The sequence below is a fragment of the Artemia sp. Qi Xiang Cuo genome, chromosome 16 (assembly GCF_049724085.1).
Source record: "Artemia sp. Qi Xiang Cuo chromosome 16, ASM4972408v1, whole genome shotgun sequence".
Taxonomy (NCBI): Eukaryota; Metazoa; Arthropoda; class Branchiopoda; order Anostraca; family Artemiidae; genus Artemia; species Artemia sp. Qi Xiang Cuo.
Genome location: NC_142809.1, coordinates 9,014,793 through 9,031,363, shown reverse-complemented (window position 1 = coordinate 9,031,363; position 16,571 = coordinate 9,014,793). Strand labels below are relative to the sequence as shown.

The following is a 16,571-nucleotide window of genomic DNA, read 5'->3' as shown; positions in this document are numbered from 1 at the left end:
GAACCATCCATATTTTACAAAAAGAAGAATACAAATATAGGGAATAAGCATTAAAATAACAAGTTTAGGGCCATGTACCTTGGTACTTTCTTAAATATAGCAATGATCGAATGTAAGAATTTCGCACAAATATGTTTTGTCATGAGGTTATGATGTCATGATGTCATGAGGTTGTCATGTTTTGTCATGAGGTTAGTACAGCGAAAAAAGTGAAAGATTACCTACTAATTTTTACTCCTTTTTTCTAAATTGTGGAAACATTTCGGTTTTTTGGCCTCCTGACCGCTGGCGTTTTTACTAGTTTTTGGTTCTTGTTTCAGCAGATTTTGCATCCAAAATTATTGTTCCGGACTGTACTTATGGGTCCAACTTTCTGTTACTGGAAGAACAACTGTTTAAGAATTACCCTAAAAGATACAAACGGCAAGCAAGTTCTGAACCTGAGGATAATATAAATTCAACTCCGATAGTTCAGGACTTAACTCTAGGGGATGTAGTAACGATTTTTCGCTTTGCCTTGGCAGCACCGATATCACAGTCTTATTTGCCCAGGTTCGCCTGTGAAGCAGTTCGGATAGCGAACGTTTTACTCCCCGATTAGACTGTGTGTTTACTTCATGTCACGGATTTACTTCCAGCTGACCTGGAAGAATCAATATTGAAAAGATTTTAAAAAAATACGACGACATAGAATGTGAATTTACACTTTTTGAATAAATTTCAAAAATTGACTAAATTTTCTCAATAGGTCATTCTTGTTTGGAGCTTACTATTTTCTGGTATTTACTGATATACTCGTTGGATATATTATTACATTACATATTTCATATGTTGGAAAAAAATTTGTCTTAGCAGTCAAACAGTTCTGCCATGATCAGCCAAACAACAGTTTACGTAGTTTTGTCCTTAGTGTGCAATATACTAGAACATAGCAAACTCCAAAAAAGCATGAACATTGAGAAAATTTGCTATAATCAAGAAATTTAATCGAAAAAGTTATAATCACATACTATGTCATTACAGCTATTTTAATATTAAATCTTCAAGCTCCTCTGATAACAAGTCCATAATGTGCAGTAAAACAGTCCAATCAGAAAGTAATACATTTTCTATCGGAATCGTGTAAGTATAACGTAAGTGATATCGATTGTGCCAAGCTGCCTAATTTAAATTGATCACGTTTGGAAGGGTAAATAGAATTGAAAGAGATCAGGCCGATTTTGACGCACCATCAAATATAATGTAAGCTTGTGTGTCTTTTGGTGTATTGTTGATGAGACACCAAGTGGATCAAAATAACTTGTCTGCTTTCAAGATGAACCAAAATTTGCATTTGATATAGAAGAGATTTTCCTTTTAATTTTTTTTTATGTAAATAAATTATATTTTGTATAATTGGTCTTAGTTAAACTTGAACAATGCTAAATACATAGAGAAGCACATCCCCGACAAATATCTGAATTTACTAGGTACATAAAGTTGAACTTTCATAGAATGCTAAGGGGGATGTTTAACAAAATCAAAAGGCACTATGTAAATCTAGGTTGTCAAAACGGCATTCCTTTAATATTTCGAGAACAGTTAAGTAAGGGTGAGAGTTAAATAAGGGTGTCAAGTTGAAACATCCTGGGAACGTTGAAGTAAACGTTGAAATTGTGATGAGCGGATGAAGACACTTTGTGCATTCCAGTTGTTAGTGTGACTTAGCTGCAATATCTCAGTAACATGTTCTAATATTATATTATATTCTAGTATTAACATATTAGCTATTATAATAGAAATATTATATTCTAGTATTAACAGCTAATATAGTCAAAAAACTTTGACTTTCATATCTGCAGTATCTCAAGAATAGTGAAGGGTATCTCAAGAATAGTGAACTTCAAACTTTCTGAGAATATTAAGGGGAAATTTGAATTTAAACAACATAAAACTGTATGCATCCAGGTTGTCAAAAGGGCCTATGTGCAATTTCCAAGAATTATCTATTGGTATTTAGTTTAATGTTTCAGAAGATGTTGAACTAAATCAAAAGATACTATGTACATCTAGGTTGTTAAAATGGTGTGTGCAACTTCTTAACAAAAATTAAGTGGATTCATTTGAAAGTTTCAGACAATGTAGAGCTCGATCAAAAACACTATATGCATCCCAATTGTGAGAAAGATATATCTAGCTACAGGTATTTAGTTGAAACAGTCAGGGAATACTGACGGGAAAATTGAAATACATCAAAAGACACTAAATAGAACTAATAAATTAGAACTGGATATTTTTATACTCTAAGCGAAGACGTGAAAAATTGGAAAAATATCAATTTCACTAACTTTAATAAACTTTGGCAATCAAAAAGGACATAAATTATTTTAGAAACATTTTTTTTTTAAAAGAAGTTCTTGAAAGAAAATTAAACCAAAATAATCAAACTAATTTATTATTAAGAAAATAATATCAAGCATTCTGTACCCTTTTCCCTTGTATCTTCACTAAAATCTCAACATCGTTATAATTTTTTCACTAAATTTTTTTTTATATAAAATTTTAGGATACTTGTATATATCCTAATTATATTTTGGTTATGAAATTATTGAAACTAGTTTTGAAATTATTTATGGAATTTATTTATTGATGCTGATTTGTGGTAGTTTCACGCTTGGTAGATTATTTGTTTTTATTTTTGCTCATTTTTGGTTTAAAGGAGTTCTTTACTTTTCTTTGAAAAACTTGTTTTGTGGAAAAAGTTGTTTTTTATTAATCTCTAGAAAGAGGATCTTGAGACCGAGCATCTCGTTCTCCTGGAACTTCAAAAGGTCTAGGAGAACGTGGGGCAAATTCTAAAAGAGCTGACAATCTATGGTGTTAAGGGTAAACTTCCAAATGCTAATTGGATCACCACATATTTTTTAAATATGTGTCGTACACACAAACCTCAAGATGAGCTACCTGAGGTTGGACCCATCGAACAAACTCCGATAATTTGTCCCCAAAGATTATGCGAAAAACTCAACACGAGAAAAAGGATTACCCCTTAATTGAGTTTATAGCTATTTGCTCCAACGAGCTTAGTGCTATTTTGAAGTTGTCCAGGAATAATCCCGGACAGCTTTAAGACACCGTATATAACCCCCCATCCTAAAATAAAAAAAGCCTCTCGCCCAATGATTTTTACCCGATTTCAAAAACTCTGTGCCTCTCCCAAGTGTCCCCGGGGGTTTATTTTCGATTATCTATCTGAAGATCCCAAAGCTAATTTAGACTCTCGGCAATTTAGTTCCAGACCTGGACATAATACTAATTATACGGAAAAGATCTGTAACTGAAAAGATAAATTAATAATACCACTAGTAACTATCTGTATGTGTGTGTGAGAGAGAGAGAGAGAGAGAGAGAGAGAGAGAGAGAGAGAGAGAGAGAGAGAGAGAGAGAGAGAGAGAGAGATTTAACATATTATTTAGGTTTTTATGTAACCTACGCTTCTTTAAGCACATTTAAGTCTGTAGCTGTTTTAACTTACATAATCTTGCCTTGATCTTGGTTGCTTTGGTTCATTTAATCACAAGAGGATTATCAAAAATTGAAAAAATGTGTGATACACTTTATAATCCTGCTTTAAGGCTGCCATACTTTGCTGGTATTCCATATGAGACTTGAGTAATGAGTATACCTGAGCACGAGAAGGGACACATGAATACTGGAGAAAACTGCACGCATTGCAGAAAAAAAAATATTGAAATGATGATTCAGAAATACGTTTATTAGTTTCTCTGTTCTTTCATAATCAAAAGAGTCTCATCATTTGGTGGTCAGCTCCAAACCTTCAATACATGTTTTTTTTTATAATAATAAAAATGAATATAAATTCAAAAATGTAAAAAGCACCAGCTACTAAACACGGCTATTGATGATTCACCTATTAAGGAAATTAGTTTAAATAGTGAAATATGGGATAACTTTTGTGATTCAAATATATCCAGTCCTATTCTATTTTGCTCTTCCCAATGGATCATCGAGTGAACATATTAAGAATTTCTAAATTATAGCTATAACGGCAAATATGAGGGATGGGAGCAGAGGAAAATCCCCTTAAAATTTCCCCATTGGAACACCATACTAATTTTTCCAGGGGTGGATCTAGAGCAAAATCTTGGGGGAGGCCCATTGTCACAGGGGCGGCAATGAACAAAACATTCGGGGGTCCCAGAGTGGCAAAGGGGCCAATAATTGACCGAATTGAGAAATTGGTTCTATAAAAAAGAATAAAAAATAATGAACCAGGGCACCAGAAAAAAAATCTTCGGGGAGGGGGTTTTTCCCTACCGAAGGGCAATTTTATTGGCTAATTTTCCCTTGGCTTTTATTGGCTTGCTTTTTTATTGGCTAAGAAAGGATGTGAAGGAAATAGAAATTTCATAGGAATGGTAAAGAGTGAAGTTTCAAATAGATTTGGACGCATGACAAGCAGGCTCAGCTATGTTGGCCTTAGACATCTAGGTGCTGCAGTCAGTAGTAAATAGTAGCAGTAGCTTCCATAAATAGATGCCCAAAAGATCATTTTCCAACTCAGCCTCAAGTCACTTAACAAATATCTGTACACACCACTTAACAGGTCGAACCCTCCAATTCCAATATTAGCAACATCAGTAATTCATTTTGAAGCGTAGCCAACCCATTGACTATTCTTTGTTGAAAAAATCTTCATATGATTCAGAACTGCGTTGACCTCTGGCATTACGTCTTTCCATGAGTTAGGTAAGCATGGGTTAGGTCACCACAGAAAACGCAGTAGGTCAATAAGGTATACATATACACAGCCGATCTAAGGGGAGGGGGGCAACTGGATCAAGTTTCACTGGGCCCCGTGGCCGGGAGCGGGTTGCCGCTGCAGGAGAATTGCACACTTTTATCAGTTTTTCATTTTGGTTCGTTCTTTTTGGTTATATTTTAGTCGGGAGGGGCGCTGTAATGAATTTTTCTCACGGTGCCACCAACACTAGAAACAGCTCTGGGGGTATACATTTTTTAAAGCACCAAAGTCACCAATACTGATTTCCCCTTGGCTTCATTTTTGGTATATTCATTCCTAAAGGCCGAAATTTTCTAAAAGAAAATTTTTTTGGTTATTATATACCTATAAAGAATATTTTTGCTGTGTAAATCCTCTCCATTGTAAATTTAAACTAAAATGGAGCTACCTTCAATTTTGAACCACCGTCATTTTTGCTTCCAAAACCTTAGGGTAAAAAAAGAACACAGAAGCGGGGAGGGTCTTGTTGCCCTCTAATTATTCCTTATTCTTACTCATGCCACTGGAACTTGCTATTTTCGGGCGAATGAAACTCCCTCAGAAAATCTGAGACTATTGAATTTGATTCAATTATCCCAACTTTTTCTTTTACTTCAAATGGTTTGAATTAAAAAACAACAACAAAATAATAAAATAAAACAATAGCCCCGCGCTCTTGACGCAAAAATATAAAATCGCACATTTCAGTACTCAGGAAACGGAAAATCCTTCGGGGGAATCCATATACATAAAAACTTTGATGAGGTGGTTTTTGTTAAGATCATATTTTTTGCAGGATATTTCCTTCCATTTATAAAATTTTCTAAATTTACGCATGCTAATAGATATTTTGGGTGCCATTAAGCTTATTAAATTTAAAAAGAAAAATTGAACACTATATATTTCTCTCTGTTGTAGTTCATTGAGGCACAAGATTCTCTTCTTCCTTCAATAGGACGGTCAGTTGTTAACGACCAAATTTTTAAACCCAAATTCCCTTTGTAGTAAGTATAGAATTCGTGATATAGAGGTATATATGTATCTTATCTCCGCTTTTTATGGGCAGACAAGAATGAATTTCATTTTTTTTTTGCAAAAGCAAATATCAAGTTTTCTCATCAATTACTTACTTTTACATTTACAAGCTTTTGTAAGATTTATCTCTTTTATCATACTTTTGCTTAGAGAGCTTATGAGCTGGAAAGTATTTGTCTGATCTAAAAAGTGAAGAAGAAAGACCCCTACATTCCATTTCAAATTCGGAATTCTTTAGTCGAAAACTAGGCCTATTGTTTCCAATAATTATTTCCGATAGGTAAAAATTTTGTCAACAAGCCAATAGCCCGCCGGGAGACAACCAGGAAAAAGATACAGGGGATAAAAAAAAACAAAAAGAATAGAATAGAAAAAACACAAAGAAAACTCTTTTGAGAAAACCAAATTTTTTTCAACCATCTTCGCCCATAGACAAAGTTCCCTTGCCCTCTCCTTTCAAACAGCTCTTAGAAAATTTAACTTGATCCGAAGATATGAGGCAAAACAATGGGTTCCTAGCAAATTACATTAAAAATTGGCTCCCTTTAAATGAAATCTCCCAACTATTTACTATCTTTACAATGAGAAATACTTACTTGCCTTAAAGCTTGATGCATAAGCACTGCTTGTCCTTTTGTGAATATTAGGAGATTACTGACGTTTAAGTAGTTATTACTTTGAAGGCGCTTCTTTTTTTTCAACCATCTTCGCCCATAGACAAAGTTCCCTTGCCCTGTCCCTTCAAACAGCTCCTAGAATTTTTAACTTGATCCGAAGATATGAGGCAAAACAATGGGTTCCTAGCAAATTACATTAAAAATTGGCACCCTTTAAATGAAATCTCCTAACTATTTACTATCTTTACAATGAGAAAGACTTTCTTGCCTTAAGGCTTGATGCATAAGCACCGCTTGTCCTTTTGTGAAGATTAGGAGATTATTGACGTTTAAGTAGTTATTACTTTGAAGGTGCTTCAGATAACCGTTGTAAAAGGTAATTATTTTTATATTAGGGAGTGGTAGACAGTAACAGACTCTTACTAATGTAAAAGGTAAAATATTTAGTAAAATAATCAATTACCGTTTCCCTAAAAATCCGGTAGGTGACTTTTTGCTAAAAACACGATTAGATTGCCAAAGTTATGTGTTCTTCGAACCTTTAAATGATATGTTCATGAAAAATTTTGGAAGGTACAGCCTGTATATTCTGTTTAGCCAAAGAATTTCTATCTTACCCAATTTTTCTATATTGTACAGGATTACTCTTTAACCAATGGATTATCCTTTAAATTACCAGTTTTGAAACCTTATACAGGAAAATTGCAACTCCCCTGATTGAACAACAACAAAAGAATCACTTTTTTATGTGAGCAGTAGTGATTTGTCCTCTTACTTTTCTTCGTTGCTACTGAGCATAGTTTATAGAATTATGAGCACAGTCTATAAACTGTGCTACTGAGGCACAGGAACACCATAGAGAGCTGTATAAGGACTCGCAAAAGATAAATCTTATGTCTTATCGTTTTTTATGTGCATAGGCTCGATAAGGTCGTAATAAAATGCCACATGCGCAGTTTGGAAAGGCTAAAAGTGCAAATTTGGGCAATTATTTTGGAATAGAAAGGTTGGGCCAAACACAAGGACATCATAGAAAGCTAACTATGGTCTCATTTATAAACTAGTTTTTATATTTAATTGTAATTTACATATTTGAATTTATAAGGCAATCTTAAAGTGACACATGGCACCCAAAAAGTGCGTTTTGGGTTGTTTTTTTCAAAATTTAAAATAAAAAATAACAAAAATGGGTGTTGTCCAATTCAAAAACTCGGATCTTTGTTATTAAGAATGTGTTTATTGTTATCAAGACTTCGTTTGTTAGAGTGTCGGTTACTTTTGAGCCGCATTGCACCCTGCTTACTGGTCGTTATCACAAAGTTGTTTGATAATTCAAAAAAATTTAAAGAAATAGTTAGACATAATGAATTTAGAGACTTTTTTTAACTTTAGACTTTTTTTTTCTCTTTAGATCTTTAGACATTAGAAAATAGACATTTTTGTCTATGTGTGCCAACTGTTACCAAAATACTATTGATTTTGCGTTAAACAAAATCTTTGTAACTTTACACGGCTTATTTATGAAAATGCTACAATTTTCAAAAGTAATAAGGAAGATAATAGGCATAAAAATTTAGATACCGTAAAGAAATTAGCATTGCTTACAGAATTACATTTTTTTATTTTATATACAAAATAGAATTAATATAATGAAGAAAACTTACGCTTGGCGATTTTAAGCAGCTCATCCTATTATAAAAACAGTCTAAACCAGGTGTTAACACATCAAAGAAATAAATTTGTCATAGGAATAAAATTTAATATAATGAAGAAAACCTACTGGCGATAAATTGGGGTATATGCTGTAAAATTTAACCAAGCCAGGTGTAATCACATTATTAACCAGGCAACGCAGTTGATCTTTGTTAGCTCCTGGAGGAATGATGATCATTAGCTCTATACTTGGTTCGTCATCTGAAAAAAAGTGAAATGCTAAATCAAATGGCAAATGAAAGGAAAAAGAAGTTAAAGACACTAAAAATAACGGAAATAATGAGCATTAATTTTTTCTTGTGCAAAAGTAATTCAGTCAACTTTTAAAAGTGAATTAATTTAAAAAACTTTTTCCACAAAATAAGTTTTTCAAAAAAAAGTAAAGAACTCCATTAAACAAAAAATTAGCAAATATAAAATCAAATAATCTACCAAGCGTGGAACTACCACAAATCAGCATCGATAAATAAATGAAACCCAAAACGAACAGAAATTACAATAAATAACCGAGGCAAATTTTGCCCTTTGCTAAAAAAAATACAAATGAATGTGCATTGTCAGTCTAACATACTGATATTTAGTAATCAAAATGTTAAAATTATTTGATTGACTAAAGTTATAAAAGTAAAAACATTTATATTTTTTTCAGTAAAGGGCAAATTTTGTTCTGGCCTTGAGAAGGCATAGGGGTTTTGCGGCCAAATTATGTTAATTTCTGCTCCTTTTGAGTTTGACTCGGTTATTTATTGTAATTTCTGTTCGTTTTGGGTTTCATTTATTTATCAATTAATTTTAATTGCTTGGTAGATTGCTTATATCAATTGCTTGGTAGATTATTTGATTTTATTTTTGCTCATTTATTGTTTAATGGAGTTCTTTTCTTTTCTTTGAAAAACTTATTTTGTGGAAAAAGTTTTTAAATTCATTTTTGTTCGTTTTATATTGACATAGTCTTTCAGGGAAAAAGAAAATAATACTTTAAATCTTTTCGTTTTTTAAAACTTTATAGTTTGGCCTGCTATTTGTATGCTGGAGAAAAATTTTCAGCAGTTTTTAACAACTTGCGCCCTTTTAAAAATCTGGACACAAATAGTACTGTTTAATTTAGTTTCATACCTCCTCTAGTTGACCTGAAATGGAAAAATTGATACCATTCGCAAAAAAATATGTTTACTTTCTTTGATAGCTTGGATACACTTACGCTATTTTGATTTGGCTAAATTTTAAGAGCAGAAATGGGAGGGTTGATGTGGGAACCACAAACTTATTTTACTCCCCATATTCTACATTTACATACTACAGTGGAATATAGGTACTATTTCTTATATCATCTTTACTTAATTCCTTTGATTTGTCTTTATTTCCCTTTGACTACTCATTTTTAAATTGGGAGATAATTTTCCTGGGGGAAATTGTCGGGGTAGGTTTTTTAGGGGATGGTTCTCTGGGGAGAATATTTTGCCGTGGGGAGTAACTTTTTAGAGAATTTAACAGGATGTATTTTTCGGGAGAAGGGCATACGTCGGCCCCTAAGAACGGCAAGAAAGACAAGTCCCGAGCAAACATTTTTGTTTACGACTTTGAAAATTTGGTATTACAGACACATACACATATGCGGGAGAGAAGTCCTAAATTTATCTAAATTATCAAATAAGATTTCTGTTGTCATTATTGGGACTTCTCACGAAAAAATCCCTGATCGGGTACGTCCCTTGACAGGCCAATATATGCTATAAAAGTGATTATAGTTTCGTAGTAGATATTGTAGAAACAGCTCCAGTACAAAAACTATCCTTACCAATAATTAGTTTAAAAACAAAATGCTTTGAAAAGGTGAAAACAAAGAAATAAATGAAACATTAGTAAATAATAATTTTCTTTGATAGACCATCGACACCTAGCCTCATTTAACAAAATTATTTAACTCATTTTAACAAAAAACACGTGATTTGAATGACGAGAAGGGGTTGCCCCCTTCTCAACACCTTTAGGGTAAAAATTAAATTTTGTCCCAGTCATTTAAATTTTATGCGAATTATAGCCCATAGTTTTTTATTTTACATAAAAGTAAACTTATAGAAAAAAAGAATTGAATGAACTAAAGATAAATTGAAAAAGAAAACGAACTACATGTAGCAAGGCGCAGGAGAAATTTTTAAGAAAGTTAAAGGAAGATTCTATATTATTCTAGTGTCTATTTTTATGCTGAATATGGATATGCGATCATAACTCAGCTACAAGCCATAGTTTTCCCGTAGCGATCATTTAGATATAGTTGTTTTTTTTTAATCAAATAAATTCAGATAAAAAGGGTTTTGATAACGTCGGGTGAAGGCAGAGTGTCAGAACATAGACACTTCTACTTTAGACAGGACTAATTTTTACGATTTTAGTTTTACGATTTTAGGTTTATGTAAAATTTACGATTTACGGTGACTTTTATGATTTAATTATTACAAATTTCAGTTGTATCCTTTTTTTTTTGTACTGAACCCTTTATCGATTATACAGACGGGACCTTAGTGAACATCATTCAAATTGAAATCCCCTGTCCGTGATATTTCTATCATTTTCCCTTGAAATTTCTACGACATTTTTTTCTTTTTCTCCTATGCCAGCGAAGTGAGCGAGTGATTTATTGTCAAAAAGTTTCCTTAGAACATCCATAGGATTCTCAGTAAGGCTAGCTTTTGGTATCTTGGTTAGTACTCCATATCTAGACCTGTGATTCCCGACGTAGGGCGTTGGCTCCACCGATAGAACATGGTAAAATTTTGGTGTGTCATGGGCAGGATTCGCACCCTTTCGCTGATTATACTTAGAGCCCCGAATGTAAAAAAAAAATCGCAAATGATGTCGCATGCGTTCATATGCGTTTATAGATCAAAAATCATCAACGATGTTATACATTGTACTAAAGGTGTTGTATTCAGACAATATTTTTCATTAGCATAAAATATGTTCAGAGAACGACCTAAAAAAAAGATACCAAGTTAAGGATTTTTCAAACTTTAATCTTTAGAAGAAACCGTTAATAAGATTTCTGCTAAATCTGCGAAATCTTTAAAAAAATGTCTGCTAAAAAAGAAATCAACAAATTAGCAGAAATCTTTCAGAAGAGCCAGAAGCTGCTCAAAAATTACGTCAGTTTTGCTTTGACGCCGTTCTTGAGGGGTTTCAGGGAATTTTTAAAAATGTCTGTAAATTTGTTTTTCAAATAACATTTTGTTTTAAGACTAGCAATAATAATAATAATTACTATTCCTGAATCACCTGCAAATGGCTATTTTTTCTCACCAAACAGTTGCTTTTTTTTATATATATCAGCACCTTTTTTAAACTTTTGGTTATAATAGATTGTTTAACTTCTTGGGGTCCTATTAAGGGATCAAACTGTAATTCCCCCCAGAAGGGATTACTGATTTACGAAAGAGGCTAAAAAAGGGTATCAAGTAATGTCTTTACTTTCATCCTAGCTGAACTAGGTTGAAAACTGCAAATTTGCCTCAAAACCAAGAAGTGAAATAGATAAGAAAAAACACAAGCATCTCTCTGTATACATATAAGGCTGGGTAGCCATCGATACTTTCTAATATAAGTGTTTAATTCTTATGACTTTACGTTTTTGGTTCCTGGGAGGGGGTGTGTCTTTATTTTCATATATGTATACTATTGATGTGTGCTTCCCAGAGTAACAGTCTTAGCAGATTCTTCAGACACAGTGTTTACATGGAAACCGCATCATTTGGTCTTTATTACTTGATAGATTATTTGAAAAAAACTACGTTTTCTAAAGAGTTAAAGAGGCTGAGTTACAAGGTCAAACCTTAAAACGTACAGGGATTAGGAGGCACAGTTGGGGGGCTGCCGCCCCCAAACCCCGCTTTCGCAGCCTTTAAATAAAAAAAAATTTTAAACTGAAAGTAAGGAGCGACATTAAATCTTAAAACGAACAGAAATTATTCCGTATATGAAAGAGGCTGTGCCCTCCTCAACGCCTCGCTCTTTACGCTAAAGTTTGTACTTGTCTCACAACTCTTTTTTGAAACAAGTAAAAACTTTAGCGTAAAGAGCGAGGCGTTGAGGAGGGCACAGCCTCTTTCATATACGGAATAATTTCTGTTCGTTTTAAGATTTAATGTCGCTCCTTACTTTCAGTTTAAATTTTTTTTTTATTTAAAGGCTGCGAAAGCGGGGGTTTGAGGGGCGGCAGCCCCCCAACTGTGCCTCCTAATCCCTGTACGTTTTAAGGTTCGACCTTGTAACTCAGCCTCTTTAACTCTTTAGAAAACGTAGTTTTTTTCAAATAATTTCTGCACTTTTTTTTACAGTTTATTACTTATTATTGGTTGACTAACTGTTAGCTGTTCGTGTCAGGAGTTGAAGTTGGGGGGCTGCCGCCCCCCAAACCCCCAGCTCTTGAACATTCTTGTGTTAAGGCTTTTAATTCCTGAATACTCAAATCACGTCGTACAGGGTGCCTCCTAATCCCTGTACGTTTTAAGGTTCGAACTTGTGACTCAGCCTCTTTAACAGCCCCCCCAACTGTGCCTCCTAATCCCTGTATGTTTTAAGGGTTGACCTGGTAACTCAGCCTCTTTAACTCTTTAGAAAACGTAGTTTTTTTCAAATAATACACATAAACAGGTTAGACATGCTTTGTTATGAAAATTGACGCGCATATATTTTCATAACAAAGCATATCTAACCTGTTTATCTGTATTATTTGAAAAAAACTAAGGTTTTTCGTAAATGAAAATTCGGGGGATAATTTTTTCGGTCTGAAAATATCAAAAGGCTCTAACAGGTCGAATTCTGCTTCGAATGAGTCCTCATTCACCTGGATCAGTTGCCAACTGTGGCCTATAGGCGTGGATAAGAAAAAAAAAAGAAATGATGATGAATTTTAAGTGGCTATATTTGGTTTTTGAAAACAGGGAAGGAGTGATCGGATTGAGCTGAAATTTCGAAGATAAGCTCCCGGGCCCTAGAAAAGCTTAACCTCTAAATTTCAGCCCAATCGGACAACGTTAAAGGGGGCTGTGGTGGGAGGGTCCAAACTTCCGGCCGTTCAGTTTACCCCATGAAGATAAAGTCGGAGGAGGATGAAATTTTGCAAGTTTCTTAGTTTGAGCTTGGGCTACAAAATGCGATTACCGCCGTCTCTCTGCGACCTCTAGGACCTGAAATCGCTTAACATTGTGGTGGGTCGCCTCTTTATAGAGGCACAAGTGTGCCTCCTTGATTTTTCCAAGGAAAAAAATTAGCAATCAGTATGGCCATATTTACATCCCCTATAACTTTTGGTACTGATTGCTAAAAAATTAGCAATCAGTATGGCCATACTTAGATCCCCTATAACTTTTGGTACAAAAACTAGGAACCAAATTAAATTTTACTAACCTCTATCGTAACTTTAACAGTTCTTGGTTGTGACTAAATTGTAGAGGTCAAATCTTATGACCTCTGAGGTGGAATGTCGAAAACCTGCTGATGGGAGAAATAGTAGAATCTGGAATGGCGAAGTGGTAATGGTTTAATTTTCTGACCTCTTTTGGTTAATACTTTGTAGGGGATCATGCTAAAATGCACTATTTTATCAAATAAACTAAAATTGCGGTATGAAAGCTTAAAACAATCGAAAATTAGTCTCCATATACAAGGAGAACCATCATTCCCTAATCCTGTGCTCTTGGTGCTTAAGCTTTACTAGTGCTTTATTGAAATAAGTGATAAATTAACCAAATAGGTGCGTGATAAAGCAAGCACTTTATTGGTAGCAACAATTATATTTGGAAAGAAAATTAAATGGAGAAGGTATCGTTTTTGGTTCTTGTATGATATAGTCCCGGCCTAATTATCTTTATCTGAGTAGAACTAGTGTATCTGATGCTCAACCCTATATAATGAAACAATGTTAAGTGCAATAGAAATGTAATACTTTAGAAACAAGTTTGGCCCATACATTTGCACATCAGGGGGATGGGGTAAAGTATAGCAGGTTTGGATGCCTAATATGTTTTGTAGAGTTATTCTGCATGTTATAAAGTAAGAATTGTTTTCTAACTTCACACTGTCCAAATACTTTATCCCCACCCCGCCCCCCTTTTGTACACATATAGCCCCAATTATATATTTCCCATCATTTCTGTCACTTCTCTTTGTCTTGTCTCACGCTAAGCTGAAAGAAACTAACGAACAATTTTAGTGGTCGGGACTATATCACACAAGTACCTTTTTTCTACATTGTTACTTGTGTATTTATGCCACTCGTTCAACTTTACACTGTGTAAAACTCGAGAACAAACTGGTTTCTTCGTTAGTTTCTTTCAAATTAGAGTGCGACAAGACAAAGGGAAGTGACATAATAGACGGGAAATATATCATTAGGGTGATATATTTGTACATTAGGGGGGGGGTGGGGTGGGAGTAAAGTATTTGTACAGTTTAAAGATAGAAAACAATTCTTACTTCATAATATACAGAACAATTGTACCTAACACATTTTTCATGCAGACCCGCAATACTTTACACCCCCCCCCTAACATGCAAAAATGTAGCCAAATTTTATTTCTAAAGTATTGTATTTTCATCATATTTTGTGTTATTTCATTGGGATTGCGCGCCAAAGAATCAGGTTCAAATTAAATGAAGCACTTGAGTGGCATATAATACACAAGTACCCCTGCATTTTTTCTTCCCTGTTATAAAGCTTAATCCAGAAATTTATATAAATGCAACTTACTAAATAAATGGTATGATTTCTGCCTAATGTTTGCTTCACAAGAACTCGAATCAGACTAGCACATCATATATCTAAAGAAAAAAAGAAAAGCTGTTCCATTCAAACTCGTTTAGCCTATTTTGTTTAAAGGTACATTCTTTTAGTTAATGCTTAAATTTTCACTGTGACCTTTTTTTATACAAAAGAAATTTTCTTTAACCTTTGCAATCCTGTTACTATGTTAACTGACTACATTTAAATTTGCACGAGTTTAGAACTATGTGTGTCCAAATTTTCTTGCCATTTAAGCATGCATTTGGGTATAAGCCTAGAATTGAGGCTGTTGATTAAGATAAATGTTAAGAATACAATTTTTACTTCAGGGTATGCAAAATAATTGTTTCTAACACATTTTGACTTTAGTTCCACTATATTTTTCCCCAATTCCCCTAACGTGTACATATGTAGCCCAACTTATACATTGCCCAAGCATTTTGCCATGCGTTATCCTTGTTTTAACCTGTATACCCATAAATTGAATCAACAGTGACGAAAAAAAGAAAAGGAAAAACACATGAAAAACTTGTCCTAACCCATTAAAGGATGATCCTTTTTTTGTTTGACCCTAGATGGTAGGGCAAAAAGGACGATGTTCGACAATCTGTCATCTTTCATTCTCAAAATGTATCCTAGCCATCTCAACCTCTCTTTCATTCTTGTCCTAGAAAATGAAATAGGACATTAGTTTTTTCACAACTCACTCTTTGAGACACGGTAAGTTAGGAGGGGGGGGGGTATTCAAAATAACCCGTGTAGTACCAACAACAGCACTCTAATTTTCTCTATTATGTTAAATTTTAGTTTCGATACCCGGTTAATATGTATATGAATTGGTCACTGGTTTTAAAGTTAAATACAGGAAAAGTGAGTTGAGGGCACAGAAAGGATAATACCCTCTGACTCAGAAAAGTTTTAATGTAAATACGATTTTAATTATCATTTCCCCAAAAAAAATTAAAGTACTAGAATTAAAAGTAATGAGGATACTTTCTTATAAGAAGTTAAAAATTTTGTACAACATTACGGTAGAAAATCTGTAATAATAATAACGCAAATTTAAGTAAAATATATTAGCCAAAAACCTACTATTTTTCTAATTTCCTTCTCTTTTCTAAAGTTTTTAAATATTTCCTTTAGAAAAGTAAATCTAAATAGCCTGAGCTAAAGATATCATGCCAATCAGATCCTGACTGCGGGAAGTATGTATGAGTCACAGTAGAGAGAATATACAGCGAAGTATAATCACCTACAGAATAAGTACTGACAAAACCTATCCTCTCCACACAAAAAAAGTGACCCTTTGTCCGCGTCTCCGGTGGCGATTCCATACCTATGCGAACCTGGCGACTAAATAACAAGTTCCGTAGGTGATTATACTTGTTCCGTAGGTGATTATACTTTGATCACGCTCTAGCACAATTTATTGGTCGGACAAAAGTACTTTGGCTCGGAGCGATTAAGTAGTACAATATTTTGCGTCTAGAGGCGCTGAGGTACGCGGGGTCACTTTTGGAGTGTTTTGTCAGTACTTGTTCCGTAGGTGATTATACTTTGATATACAGTATCGACAAAGACTATACTCTCAGTTAAAAAAAAATGAAACACGTTTAAAACCACACAAGATTCAGACTCCGCCTTC

General features: G+C 34.0%; 1 long non-coding RNA gene across 1 annotated transcript; it reads right to left on the bottom strand.

Annotated features, from left to right (window-relative positions):
• Positions 1 to 243: 243 nt before the first annotated feature.
• On the bottom strand, positions 244 to 14,915 carry LOC148942541 (uncharacterized). Its single transcript, XR_016143058.1, has 3 exons — positions 14,894 to 14,915; positions 8,216 to 8,349; positions 244 to 379 (listed from the first exon to the last, which is right to left on the bottom strand). It is a non-coding gene; the product is annotated as an uncharacterized LOC148942541 (long non-coding RNA).
• Positions 14,916 to 16,571: the final 1,656 nt, after the last annotated feature.